This window comes from Macaca mulatta, chromosome 3 (genome assembly GCF_049350105.2).
Source record: "Macaca mulatta isolate MMU2019108-1 chromosome 3, T2T-MMU8v2.0, whole genome shotgun sequence".
NCBI classification, from domain to species: Eukaryota; Metazoa; Chordata; class Mammalia; order Primates; family Cercopithecidae; genus Macaca; species Macaca mulatta.
The window spans coordinates 173,396,571-173,409,169 of NC_133408.1; the positions used below are offsets into that span (position 1 = coordinate 173,396,571).

The window sequence follows — 12,599 nt, forward strand, 5'->3', positions numbered from 1 at the left end:
ATAATGCTTACCAGGGAGTCTCACAGAGTAACCCTTGGATGAACATCTCTTAAGATTGTTAGAAATGCTGGCCGGGTGCAGTGGCTCACGCCTGTAATCCCAGCACTTTGGGAGGCCAAGGTGGGCAGATCACAAGGTCAAGAGATTGAGACCATCCTGGCCAACATAGTGAAACCCCGCCTCTACTAAAAATACAAAAATTAGCCGGGTGTGGTGGTGCATGCCTATAGTCCCAGCTACTTGGGAGGCTGAGGCAGGAGAATCGCTTGAACCCGGGAGGCAGAGATTGCAGTGAGCCAAGATCAGGCTGATGCACTCCAGCCTGGCAACAGAACAAGATTCCTTCTCAAAAAAAAAAAAAAAAAAAAGTTAGAAATGCTAAGTCTCAGACCTATGGAAGTAGAAACACTATTGGGCCCTGAAATCTGCATTTTTAAAGCCTTTACAGGTTATCCTTAGGTATGCTCAAACTTGAGAACCGCTGTAAATGCTCAGAAGATGAGCGAATGTGACTTATTTCAAGAATTACAATATTATTTCCATTCCTCTCCCTTGCAACCTAAAAGAAACAGAGTTGTTTATCGTACTGAAATTGTCTACTTTTGGTCTAACAGTGTGTGTAAAGAAAAGGAATTAAAGATGTATTCTTGTTTCATTTATTTTTATTTTTTTAATTGTTACATAACAGTTGTGCATATTTTGGGGTTTTTTCTGAAATTTTGATACTTACATTTGATGCTTACAATGTGTAATGATCAAATCAAGGTAATTGGGATATCTGTCACTGTAACAGTTTTCTTTATGTTGGGAAAATTCAAATTCTTCTAGCTACTTTGAAATATGCAATAAATTATTAACTATAGTCACCCTATTTGCACTATCATACTCTAGATCTTATTCCTTTTAACTGCTTTTTTGTACCTATTAATCAACCTTCCATCATCTTCCCTTCCCACTACCTTTTCTTTGTGCAATGGCGCAATCTCAGCTCACTGCGACCTCCGCCTCCCGGGTTCAAGCGATTCTCCTGCCTCAGCCTCCCAAGTAGCTGGGATTACAGGCATGCGCCACCATGCCCGGCTAATTTTGTATTTTTATTAGAAATGGAGTTTCTCCATGTTGGTCAGGCTGGTCTCGAACTCCCAACCACAGTTGATCCACCCACCTCGGCCTCCCAAAGTGCTGGAGTTACAGGTGTGAGCCGCCGCTTCCGGCCCCCACTACCCTTTCTAACTATAGTAATCAACAATCTACTCCCTATCTCCATGAGATTCATTTTTTTACCTTACCACGTATGTGTGAGAACATGCAACATTTGTCTTTCTGTGCCTAGGTTTTTTCATTTGACGTAAGGACTTGCAGTTCTATCTATATTGTTGCAAATGACAGCTTCCCATTCTTTTTAATGACTGAATAATATTCCAATGTGTATGTGTATTGTAGTTTCTTTATCCATTTATCTGTTGACAGACACTTAGGTTGATTCCATATCGTGGTTATTATGAATAGTATTGCAATAAATATGAACATATAGGTATCTTTGATATATTGATTTCCTTTTTTTTGATTATAGGTCTAGCATTTTTTTAATAAGAAAGTAGACTTTGTGGACAGCAGGTTTCCACATTTCACCTTCACTTTCTCAATAGTTGAATCCCTTCCCAACTAGCCTCTTACTTTTAAGAGACTTCATATCATTTAACAATGTTATAATTAACTAATGACTTATTATTTAAATATTGGGGTAAAACCAAACCATCATCAGCTTAAATAAGTCTGTATTGATAATTGTTGCAGTGACATAGAGATAGCACCTTTTCTAGTCCATTATCATTGATGTTCATTGAGTTGTCTCAGCATTTTACAAATTTGAAATGGAATTCCAGAGGCATCTGAGTTATGCTTATCCTAACAATTACGTTGTATGAATCAAATCCTATTACAGTAAAAGCCAAGGGACCATCCAAATTCATTTGTTATACTGAAACACAACTGTATGTAGGGATTGCTTGAAATAATGTTTTATTATATGAAGATTAACATATAAATATGGTTCAAACATTTTTCATGTTTTAAAGGTTATTTGTACTGCTTCTTAGGTCATTAAAAAATAAAACATTTTACTAATCAAGGGGCATTTAAAGCATGACATTGTTAAAGTATGCCCCTGGCTGGCAAAGTGGACTTCCTGTGGCTAACTGAGGTGCTTGTTAAACAGATCAGGTGGCCATGGCTGTGTGAGGGGTAGTCATGTACTCTGGTTTTGCAGAGATGCTGTTAAAGTGTCACAGGACCTCCCTTTCTACAATCATGCCAAACCAGTTTCTGTTGTCAATGCAGAGATTGGCTGTAGCTGGAAATCCCCCATCTGACCACCAACAGACCACCTGACACCAACCAACTAACCGCTGATCCAGCCAGTTAAGAGAGACTGGTGATTTAGGGCTTAAAGGTCATCCAATCAAGACTATTCCTCACTCCCCTGACTCCCCTCCTCTGTCCTCCAGTTTTTGCCTTCATAATCTCTGACTCTCCAACCTATCCTCAGAGCCAACACATTTTCAGTTTGCACTGTAGGCTGCCAGTCCCCAATCTGCATATTGCTTATAGAAAATAAAGCGCCTTTTTTTTTCTCCCATGTACCTCATGGTCTTATGTTAACAATATTTTAAATGCAAAACAAATGAATGTTTCCACTCAAATTCTGGTCTCTTTTTCTGTATAATTTTGGTTGTTGTTATTGGTATTGACAACAGAATAACATAATTATTGATTTCTTATAGCTGCTTTAGAGCAGCACATTAATCCCACTTTCCTCTTTACTATGTTTCTGTTGTTGCATTTACCACAATTTTATTTAATTTCTTTGTTTATATATCAGCCTCTCCCTTACTAAGTCGTGAGGGCAAAATGTCTTATTTTTCACTACATCTCTTGTCCCTGGCAACATCATTAGTGTAGTTTTTCTTTTTAATGATTTTACAAGTGGCTCAATTAGTCAGTCATGCGATAATTCATTTAATAAATATGTTTTGAGCACAAACTTTGTGTTAGGACTGTTACCTGTTGTAACAAATTTGTTCTAAGCATAGGGCTGGCTGCATCATGTTATTTAGGGAACTTTGAAAGTAGTTCTTACTCCTACACTCCATCCCTGGTGATTCTGATACTATAGGGTAAGGCTTGGGACTGGAGAAGTCTTTCTTTTTTTTTTTCAAAGCTCTCATAGTGATACTAGTGTTCTGTCATGCTTCAATATAAAGAGGTTGTCCTTTCACTAGACTGGATATATCGTCTTTTTCCTTTTCTTTGATTAATATCCTTGTCTCTGTTTTTTTAAAATTTTTATTTCTATTCACAGGAAAAAATAGGAATTGGGAGACTAAGTAGCTTATTTTCAAGTTTAAGGAAGGGGAAGGCACTTCAATATAGATTATCTTATTTCACTCAGAATAATTTTGTAAAGCAAATGTTATTATTTCCCTTTTTTTCATTGAGCACTGAAGGTTTTTAAAACTTACAGAAAGCCACAAAACTAGTTAATGGTAGAATATGGCTTGGAACCCAGAGGTGTGTAACTCCAGAGCTCATATTCTTTTCTCCTAATAACAGCAGTGTTAAAAAAAAAATTATTCTTGGCACTTATTAAAGATGGTGAGGGAGGCTTTATTCAAGGGGTTGTGGCCATAGGTATGGGGACCACTGCGATGGGGTCTTTCAGTGGGGGAGAGAGATGGGGCTCTACCCTGACTCCAACAAGGACAAGTGGGGATTTATAACCGAAGAGCATGGTGCAGGATTGGGTGGAAAGTCCCTAAGTGGAAGCATCAGCTGCAGGGGTTTCTGGCTAACCTGACCTGATAGGACCCTTGTTGAAGGCAGGCCAGATGATAAGTTATCCATGGTGGTCAGATACCCAAGGTGGGCGATTTTCCCTAAACTGACTTAGCAGGATTCTTGCTCTAACTGGATTCTACAGGAGCAGAGAGGGAAGCCCAATGTCTGCTTACTCAGAAAGGACTCAGAGGAGGCTGACTCAAGTTTTGGTCAATGAAGAGAGTCTATCACCAGCTCTATAGTAAAACCAAATTTAGCTGGTTTATAAATGTGTTGCACTAACTGCATATGTGTTCTGTTTTGAAAAACAGAAGAAAGTGAATAAGTTATTCCATTAACAAATTAAAATAATTTATGAAAAAAATTATGTTGGTTTATATTTGTGACCTTGGTTGTGTTGTGTTTTGTTTACCCCTGCTCTCTGTATCAGTGCCTTTCCATGGGGGGCGGGGGGGGGCGTGGAAATCCTAGGCTATCGTTTTTTAAAAAAACATTGTGTATAGTTTAAATAGTGCCTTCACTTCTGTGTTGAGACTGTTATTCTTAAAGAAGATGCAGGCCGGTTGCAGTGACTCATGCCTGTCATCCCAGCACTTTGGGAGGCTAAGATAAGATGATCGCTTGAGCCCAGGAGTTTGAGACCAGCCTGTATCTCTACAAAAGACACAAAAATTAGCCGGTTGTGGTGGCGCCCGCCCTTAGTCCCAGCTACTTGGGAGGCTGAGGTGGGAGATTCACCTGTATATACGAGGTTGAGGTTGCAGTGAGCCAAAATCATGCCACTGCGCTCCAGCACAGACAACAGAGTGGTGTCAAAAAAAAAAAAAAAAAAGAAGAAGATGTGATACATGTAGATATACAGCTATTTTTTCACACTACAGACTATATAACTATTTCTTAAACTTATAAAAACAGCAACCTATATTCAGTGTGCACATTACTTTAACACTGTGCCTTGTTTTTTTCTTACGGCAAGTATGTTGGCTATTGTTTTTCTGTCTTGGTGGCTTTGAGGCCTTGTACTGTGATTTTGCATAGAATGTTAAAGTTTAGAAGTTGATGGTTAATTTATTTGTGTATGATGTGTGTCTGCAATATGGAAATTAAAAGCTGACTGTAACAATAAATTATGAAAATGAAAAAGTAGGGAATAAAATAGGCGTGTGCTTTGAAGTTCTGTAGCATGTATATTGTATTTCTTGTAAAACTGCACTAACTTGAGGTTGCTTTCTAGAAGTAATGTTATTGTTTAGTATCAGCATTCACTTTTTTTAGAATCACATTGATAAGATATAAATATTTGCACAGGTGAAATTAAAATACACAGTAAAGAGGCTAGTCTGAAATCTCAAGAGAGGGATGTATTTAATTTAGAGGGTTTAAAATGCATGTTCTTACACTCTTCTCTCTCTTTGGAATTCTCTTTCCCTTTGCTGCTCCTGGAGCAAATTGGTATGCATCCCCTCAGGTCCATTCTTAAAAGAGCCTTCTCCGCCTGACACTTTTCTAGACTGAGTCAGTGTTTTTTCCCCCAGTCTGCACCTGCAATGGTTTTTTTAAGTGTATGTCTTATCAACCTAAAATAAGCAACAGAAAGACCGACTCTCCAAAGAGTTTCTTCAGGAATAGCAGGGGAGCGATCCAGGATATTCCTGCTATGATGGGTCATAGGCGCTTCCAGAGAGGCAAGGGAAGGTAAGAGTCTGTAAAGGCAAAATGAGGGAGGTTACAGTAGCTGTTTGGCATCAGTTCATTAGTGGAACAGGCAGTTGCTGGGCAGGTCTCCTCGTAGAACTAATCTGTATGTAGGGTTGCAGTAGGCTTTATATAACATTGTGGTTTTGGCAGTCTCCTATGATAATTCCTTTTGTCAAGCAGATGTGCATGAGGGCCTGTCTTTCATTGCATCCTGGCTCCATTTTGTTGGAGTTTGACATAAGTGACTCTATTTTGACGTGGACAACTTTCACAGTCCTCTCAAGTACATGTGAGCTCCTTCATTTAAGGACCATCTCTGGGAGCTCCCATAGAGTCTGAAACATTGAGCATTCACTAATTGTTTGATTTTGATTTAATGAATAAAATTTATTGTTTGCAATAGAAAATGTAGCAGAACAACTGATTTCACATTATATAATTGTGACATATGTTATGATTCTTATTTTTAGAAAAACCAAGGTCTGAGGTAGCTACATAGCTTGCTGAAGTCATACAGATTGTCCCTTAGATTTAGTCTGACATTATGCTCATTTGTTGGTCAATCCCATATACTGTTCAAAAAACTAGCTTTTGCCCAGCTACAGTCCACGTGACACTGTTGCTTCCAAGAAACGTAACTGGAATCATGGCCAGTGGAGGGGAAGAAGGATTTTGGAAAAACCTCAAGTAAAAGTTAATGGTATTTTTTGCTTTTGACTCCAGGACTTTTCTCAAGTATAATGGGCTAAAGTGCATAGTGCCAAAGAGACTGCTGTAACACGCAATATTTTACAGTTATCTGTTAACACAATCCTCTTCAAAATTACTCTTATTTTTTCTTGAGGGACTATTTTTTTTTTCAGGATGTAATTTGGAGGAGCTGCACTAATCTATTCTGTAAGATGTTGATATCAAGTTCTTTATATCAAAGTCATCTCAACTTTGTATGTTAACAAAAGAAATTGAAAATATATTGGTTGTGGGCTCTTTTCTTATATTCAACTCTGATATGCTCTATGAGTTTTGACAAATTCCCAAATTGCAGGAAATTGTTTCCATTTGTTCGTTAGCAAGGGGGCTATCTGAGGAGACTCATGGGCAAATACTCAGCTTTTGGATTTGTGAATTTCAGCTTGTAGTCATTGTTGTGCTAATAGGTCTTAGTTAAGATGTATATGTCAGATTATATTAGATTATATTATAACAAATAATAGACAATCCACATTCGTTTATTTTACTGGATTTATGTTTTTATTAGCTGAAGGAGGTTGGCTTGGTAATTGTTTTTTATATGGAGACTTAAGTATCAAATATAGTCTAAGGAACACTACAGGGACCCTTGTCTGTGGCCCTTATTTTTAGTTAGTAAAGGGAAAAAAGAGGGCTTCTCTGATAGTCAATATTAACTTAGTTTAGTAGTGTCTGTTGTAAGTTAATTTAACTTGATCAAATTCAAATATTAGGGTTACTATGAGCTCAGGAGTTCAAGGTCAGCCAGAGTAACATAGCCAGACCCTGTCTCTACCAAGAAAAAAAAAATTATACTGTATTCTTACCTGGTATAATAAATAGAAAAGACCAGGTAAGCAGTATGAGAATAAAAATACAGATACGTATGTTAATGAAAATAAACATTACTTTGAACTTGCAAGTGGTATTCCACCAGAGTTAAGAACATCTATGAAGTCTTACTTTTCCAACTTGAATTTCACCATAGATAATTCAAAGTAAAATGTCCTAGACTTGAGAATTTTTTTATTGTCCAAATAGCTCTTACATGCCCCAAAAAGATCTCCACAGAGTGCAAGAGACTTTATTGTTCAGCATTAATCTGAATTGGAACTGAGTTGAAGCATAGTATTACCTTAAAGATTTTAATGAAGGACCTGATTAAACAAGATCAACAAGCTGAAAAGGGAAACATTTGCCTGCTTAAGCAACAGTGTTTTAGACACTGTTAAGGATTTTGCCTACACTGGGGCCTTGTTATGCTGGTTGTTGGTTAGAGTGACTCCCCGCCTTATCCATGGGGAAGACATTCCAGGACCTCCAGTGGATACCTGAATCCATAGATAGTGCCAAGCCCCATATACACTGTGTTTTTTCCTATATGTACATACCTGGGATAAGATTTAATTTATAAATTAGGCACAGTCACAGGTTACCAACCATAACTAATAATAAAATGCAGGTTGAATATCCCTTATCTGAAATTCTTGGGACCAGAAATGTTTTGCATTTCTGATTTTTTTCAGATTTTGGAATATTTGCATATATATAAAATGAGATCTCTTAAGGATGGGACCCAGGTCTAAATAAAAAATTCATTTATTTTCATATACACCTTATGTACATATCCTGAAGATAACTTTATATATTATTTGTGATAATTTTGTGCATGTAATAAAATTTGTGTACATTAAACCATCAGGAAACAAAGGTGTCAGTATCTCAGCCACCCATGGGGACAATCTGTGGTTGTTTGGAATCACTGTCATTTCCCTTCCCTTCCCTTCCCTTCCCTTCCCTTCCCTTCCCTTCCCTCCCCTCCCCTTCCCTCCCCTCCCCTCCCCTCCCCTCCCCTCCCCTCCCCTCCCCTCCCCTCCCCTCCCCTTCCCTCCCCTCCCCTCCCTTCCCCTCCCCTCCCCTCCCTTTTCCTCCCGTCCCCTCCCTTCCCCTCCCCTCCCCTCTCCTTTTCCTCCCCTTCCCTTTTCCTCCCCTTCCCCTTCCCCTTCTCCTTCCCCTTCTCCTTCCCCTTTTCGAGACAGTATCTCCCTCTGTCGCCCAGGCTGGAGTGCAGTGTGGTGATCTTGACTCACTGCAGCCTCGACCTCCCAGGCTCAAGCGATCATCATTTCTGACTCTGAATATATATGCTACTGATAAGCAATCATTTTCTTATGCTTCACTTATTCACACATAAATAGTTGATAGCAAAATATATAACATACCATTAACATAGTGAAAAAATAATGTGTTCAGGGTATCTAAGCAGCACAGCAGCATCACCAGAACACCCACATCAGCTGCTGAACCACAGCTGGCTTTATCGCCACCAGTGATCCTTCCTTGCTTCCTTCCTTCCTTCCTTCCTTCCTTCCTTCCTTCCTTCCTTCCTTCCTTCCTTCCTTCCTTAGTTCCTTCCTTCCCTCCCCCCCCTTCCTTCCTTTCTTCCGTCTGTCTTGACAGGATCTCACGCTGTTGCCCAAGCTGGAGTGCAGTGGCATGATCACATCTCACTACAACCTTGAAACCATGGGCTCAAGCAATTCTCTCACCTTAGCCTCTTGAGTAGCCTGGATTGCAAGTGGGCATCATGACCTCCAGCCAATTTTTAAAAAAAATTTTGCTTCGTTGCCGAGGCCAGTCTCAAACACCTAGGTTCAAGTGATCCTCCTGCCTTGGCCTCCCAACTCACTGGGATTACAGACATGAGCCACTGCACCCAGCCTATATTTTATTTATTTAGGTGAGAAGAAACATCAGAAGCAGTTGAGGGTCCAGGAAGCGGATCCCCTAGGGATGAGGAAGCATTCTGCTGGGTGGCTTTTAAAAATGCTTCCAGCAGAGTCATCTGCGGCTCCATAATGATTTTTGTCTTAGAAGTCTTTAATTTTACAAACTGTCATGTTCTGTTATGAATGTGCACTGCTCTAGTCCTTCAATAAGCTCATCACATATTTGCACCATGTTGTCTGTAGATAGTAATTTTGCAGTGTTAACAATGCCATCTTTATCATCACTATTATCACAATCACCTTTATTCAGAACCATTTTGGTTATTTTGTTATCAGTCAATGAATGAAATAACTGAAGCCTCATTATCAATGTTAAATTTCTTTAACATCCACTTCTTCCAGCATACTGATGGATTCTGAAGATAACAGCTTTTGCATATGTAAGGAGATCAAACATTTGTTTTCTCACACGGCATGTGAAATCCTTCAAAGTCAGCATTTTGTTTATCATTATCACTGAACATAGTCACAGGTTAGCAGCCGTGTCAGGCATGCACCACTATGTCTTTAGTCACAGTGTTCTAGGTGTCGGCAACAGCATATGTAGCATTATTTGTGCTAAACTCCTTTTGAATATCTTCCACAACCACACCAATGTTCATGCTGCTAGCATGTTGTTCAAGAATGCATTTTTATATTCATTCTGCACTGATGTAAGGATACCTTCGTCACATGGATGAATTAATAAATTCACACTTAGGGGGAGTATATGTGGCATGAACATGATTTTTGATGAGAATTTCTGCTGGAGGATGAGCAGAACAGTGGTCAAGGAATAATAAAGTCGTGCATTTGTCATCCCGGCCAGCTTCCTTTCAGTGAGCACAAGTCACTGGTACAAAATGTTTGTGAAACCAATCAGAAGAGATGTCCCTGGTGATAAATGCCTTTTTGTTCATTTAATAATAGACTAGTAAGAAATTCACTCCTTGAAAACAGTGAGATCATAGCCTTTGCCTATCATAACAAATTTATCCTTTTGCGTGCCTACTGCATTGGAACATCCCAGCACAGTTATTCCGTCATTGGCATCCTTAGTTCCTGTAGGAGCTGTCTCATCAGCTGTAGCCAGTGTCTTTCTGGGACCATACACCAAAACAGTGATGTTTTAACAGCATTATAGACTTGTTCAGGCATCAGATTTCCATCAGCAATGACCTTGGCAAATTCGTCAGTGAATTGCTCTGCTGCTTCATGGTCAGCAGATGCTTTCTCACTGTATAAATCTTTAAAACAAATTGAATTCCATGTCTTAAGTTTCTATAAGTAGCCTGTTGAATATTTACAGTTCCCTTCAATTTTCAGTTCATCTTGATAGAGCTTTGCTTGTTTCATCATCAGCATACCATTAAGTGGCATGTGTTCACTGTGACACTGATGAATCCCCTCTTTCAACACCTAAGATTTTAAAATTAATAAATTATTTTTTAAATAGTGGTGAGGACTTGCCATATTGCCCAGGCTGGTCTTGACCTCTTGCAGTTAGGTGATCCTCCTGTCTTGACCTCCCAAAGTGCTGGTATTACAGGTGTGAGCTGCCATGGCCATCCCTAAGATCTGTATTTTTGGCTTTCTGCAGTGTTTTTCTTTGTTTCATTAACTTTGTTTATCACTTTCAGCATGGAACTTCAACTGTTTATCCTTGTTTTCTTCAGGTCGTATATGGAGGTCATTGTAACACCATAGTCTTCTGTGACATGTTTCATACTTACACTGCTATTCAGTTTCTCCAACAGCCTGACTTTCAGTGCTATAGAGAAACATAAATGCTTTCTCTTTTGCTGATCACTGTTTTTCATAGCCTTCTTGACATTTTCAACAATATCTTTCACCACAGAGCAGAGAATAAGCACACAAACACAGTGACTAATGCACATAGGTCTTAGCCCCATCCTGGGGAACCTGTCCTTGCTGCATCTGGCCTGTACGTGTGGCATTGTATTACACTTTGTGAGCGTGCTTTTATGGGGGGAATCTGGGTGTGTGTGGAAGATACATTGCAGCTGAAGGGAAGAAAGATATCCTTCCTGGGAGGGTCTTTTGTTCCTTGGGAGTGCTGAATAAACGGTGTTGTGCACCTGCAGTTGGACTGTGACTTGTCACGTGAGGTCACGTGTGAATTTTCCACTTGTGGCATCATGTGATTCTCAGAATGTTTCAGCTTTTGGAGCATTTCAGATTTCAGACTTTTGAATTAGGGTTGCTCAACATGGTGAACAATTATAAGAATCTGCTGTTCACAATTTCACAGCTAGAAAATTTGTTCTTACCTTAGATCTTAGTAACCTCCGCATATGATTTTATTTTATTTCCCTAAGTCAAGAACTTTCACCTTTCACTTAGCAGAAAAGCCAGGTAGATACTATACTTTTTAAAAATTGAGAGAGAAGCAGGCATGGTAGCTCACGCCTGTAGACCCAGCACTTTGGGAGGCTGAGGCCGGTGGATCACTTGAGGTCAGGAGTTCTCAAGACCAGCCTGGCCAACATGATGAAACTCCATCTCTTACTAAAAATACACAAATTAGCCAGGTGTGGTGGTGCGTTCCTGTAATCCCAGCAATTCAGGAGGCTAAGGCAGGAGAATCACTTGAACCTGGGAGACAGAGGCTGCAGTGAGCTGAGATCATGCCACTGCACTCCAGCCTCAGTGTCAGAGGAAGACTCCATCTCAAAAAAATGAGAATAATAATAATTAAGAGAGATTATTTCTAAAATTATAAATGTACTGGAACTGCTAGTTAAATTCTGTCTGCTTCTAGAAGAAACTATAGTTACTAAACAAATAAAAATATAGTAGTTTCTCCTTATCCACAATTTTGCTATCTGTGGCTACAGTTACCCGTGGTCAATTGTGGTCCAAAAATATTAAATATTAAGAAAGAATTTTATGGCTTATTTTTGGTGTATCCAAATTGCCAGCATCACTACTTTTGGACTCTGGGGCCATTATTAAGTAAAATAAAGATTACTTGAACAGAAGCACTGCAATACCCATCTGAGAGTTGACTTTGTAATCGAGATGGCTACGAAGTGACTAACGGACAGGTAGCATAAAACTCATGGATACACTAGACAAAGGAATGATTCATATCCTGGATGAGACAGAGTGGGACAGCATAAGATATCATCACACTATTCAGAATGGTGTGCAATTTAAAATGCATGAGTTGTTTATTTCTGAAATTTTTCATTTTATATTTTTGAAACACAATTGACTGCAGGTAAATGAAGCCACAGAAAGCAAAACTGTAGATAAGGAGGAACTACTGTATTTTTATTTGTTTTTTAAACTTAGTTTCTACTAGAAGCAGACAGCATTTAACTAGCAGTTCCAGTGCAATTTTAACTTTAGAAATAATCTCTCTTAATTTTTAAAAAAGTATAGTATCCACCTGACTTTTCTGCCAGGTTGTGTATAAACTTCCCTCCCAACAAGTTTGAATTAATGTCATTTTGACGACCACCATATGTATGTGTATGTGCAAGTCTGTATCTGTGTGTGTGAAAAATTGTGTATGAATTTTTTTATTAGTTCCATTAGCCT

The 12,599-nt window shown here is 39.0% G+C and overlaps 1 protein-coding gene across 7 annotated transcripts in view; it reads left to right on the top strand.

Moving 5' to 3' along the window:
• Positions 1–12,599, top strand: part of EXOC4 (exocyst complex component 4) — an 815,224-nt gene that overhangs the window by 445,180 nt on the left and 357,445 nt on the right. The gene's annotated exons all lie outside the window — the stretch shown is intronic.